Raw genomic sequence first — 2,920 nt, forward strand, 5'->3', positions numbered from 1 at the left:
AAAAAATTCGTGACACGCTTTTGGATTTCTATTTAAGTCACTTGGGATCATGACGTGAGTTACGATGATCTAATCCGCATAATTTTATTCTTATCCGTTTTGTACTTGCGCGACCCGAGGATGCGACTCGAGTCATTGGCATGCAATTTTTATACGTCAAATACCCGGGTAAAAAAATTTCAAGCCAAAGTAATATTAATATTTTTTCTCGACCGAACAAAGGCATAGGTAGTGAATATTAGGCTGAAAATTAGCTAAGCCGAAAAATGGCCAATAATTAGGCTTGAAAAAAAACCGAAAATAGGCTGACTCAATTTATTAGTCTATTCATTATGAAATAATAAAATTTCGATGTGTTTTCAGACAACTTTCGGCTATTATCGATAAAATTTTATGATTTCGGCGAGATATAGGCTTTTTTCAGTGAAATTCTATGATTTCAGCCAACTTTCAGCCATTTTCAATAAAATTTTATGATTTCTACTAAATTTCGACCTTTTTCAATAAATTCTATGGTTTTGGCGCGATTTCAGCTAACTTTCAGCCATTTTCAATAAAATTTTATGATTTCGACAAAATTTCGACCTTTTTCAATAAATTCTATAGCTTTGGCGCGATTTCAGCAAACTTTCGACTTTTTTCAATAAAATTTTATGATTTCGACAAAATTTCGACCTTTTTCAATAAATTTTATGGTTTTGGCGCGATTTCAGCCAACTTTCGGCTTTTTTCAATAAAATTTTATGATTTCGACAAAATTTCGACCTTTTTCAATAAATTCTATGGTTTTGGCGCGATTTCAGCAAACTTTCGACTTTTTTCAATAAAATTCTATGATTTCGACAAAATTTCGACCTTTTTCAATAAATTCTATGGTTTTGGCGCGATTTCAGTAAACTTTCGACTTTTTCCAATAAAATTCTATAGTTTCGACGAGATCTCAGGCAACTTTCGACTTTTTTCAATGAAATTCGATGATTTCGGTGAGATTTCAGCCTTTTTTAGTGAAGTTCTCTGGTTTCGGCGAAATTTCGGCCAATTTCTGACTTCTTTCAATAAAATTTTATAGTTTCGGCATAATTACAGCCAACGATTTTTACCCAAGTACTTAGTAATATTTAAGACTGCTTTATAAGAAAAAATTTTTTAATAATTGTCGCGTTGGATTACTGTTGACTTTTTAATTTTCATTATTTGTTAATTAATTAATTTATAAATTAATTATTTTATATTGTTATTAATATAATTATTGCGTGTTGTATACGTTAAAATAAATTGAGAGAACTGACTTAACTACCGAGTCGTTGAGTTGAACGCCTCGAAGTGCAGCAGACCCGATAACTGCTAACGGAATGTGCATCTACACCTTCATCGTAAATTTTTATTATTATTAAACATGTTGCCAAGAGCATGCGATATTAGAATTATTTAAATGAGAGTAACAATAATAAGAATAATACTATTGTACATTTAAATAATTTGAGATTTTAAATAACGAGCATGTAAACATGATATATAAAAAATATAATATTATATTTTATCACATACGAAAGAATTGTTTAATTTTTTCTTGTCTAGTAGACTATTAGCTGTGCCCGACTTATCTCTCACTAGATCAAATGTGTCGAGGACTGATGGGAAAATTACAAAAAGACCTAGTTGATACAGTAGGAATCCCACTAATTCCTCACGCCCGTTGGTGGAATCGAACCCATGCTCTCCTGGTCGAGTCTTCAATTTTGTCGTCAGCCTACGGGTCGGGTGTGGCTGCTACTTTTTAATGAAAATTATAATTTCTACGGATGGAAATAATTTTCTAAGAACTAGAGATCTATGCAACGTTACTTTGAATTTTTTTTGAAAATTTCGAGGTCAGCCACTCAAAAGTGGTTTGAAAAAAATCTTTAAATTAAAAACTACTAATTTTGAATATCTGACATATTCTCCAAATTCTGGTGACAAAAAATTGTACCCTAGTAAGTAAAAATTTTTGGTTTTTACCCTGGTAATATTTGAAGCGAAAAAATTGTCACCATAAACTAGCAGATAATTTTAAAAATACCAAACAATTAAATAATTACCAACACTTTTCCTCTTATTTAAACATTAAAAGTCTATCGCAAGCATCAGAACCACCTGGTTTAGTTAAACACCAATTTGCTTGAGCTTCAATTACAAAGACCTGGTTTAACTCAATTACTCCTAATTTCAACTATTTTTTCTCTCACGACAAAAATTTTAAATTTCACAAAAAATACTAAAATAAAATTCATTTGAACATAAAAATTTATTCTCTATCCAAGCATTAATGTCTCCAATATTTCGTCAGCTTCTCAGCTACACTTTCTTTTTTAATCTCATCATAATTATTCCCATGTTAAATTAAATTCAAATTTCATAACGCCATTAGAAAATAATATTCAAAGACTTTAACAAATATCATCAATATAAATATATCTTTCTCATATATTTTAAAAAAACCTCAGTCTAAACCATGCGAATATTTTTAGACCGTCCAGCCGTAGCTGAAAATATTCCATGGACCTCCTTGAGATTTCTTGATCTCTAAAATGCATACCAACCCTCGTTCCGTGTTTCCGACGATGGTTTCTTTTATATATATACATACATATATACCAACACCTGGATTTATAAGTAAAGAGCTGAGCTAAGCCAGATACCTAAGAACCAGAGAGTGGGCAACACACTGACAAGTTTTAAGCCGAGTAATACCGATTGTTCCCGAGTTCCACCTCCTTCTGCGTAACCAACCTCACCTTTTATTCCTCTTCTTGTACTTTTTTATTCTTCAACTTACAACTTACACCGTCTTGAGTTTATATGCAAGCAAAAGTAGTAGTAGTAGTAGTAGTAGTAGTAGTTTAAGTAGTAGTATTACCAGTAGTAGTGTAGTAGTATA

Source organism: Microplitis demolitor, chromosome 10, assembly GCF_026212275.2.
Source record: "Microplitis demolitor isolate Queensland-Clemson2020A chromosome 10, iyMicDemo2.1a, whole genome shotgun sequence".
NCBI lineage: Eukaryota > Metazoa > Arthropoda > Insecta > Hymenoptera > Braconidae > Microplitis > Microplitis demolitor.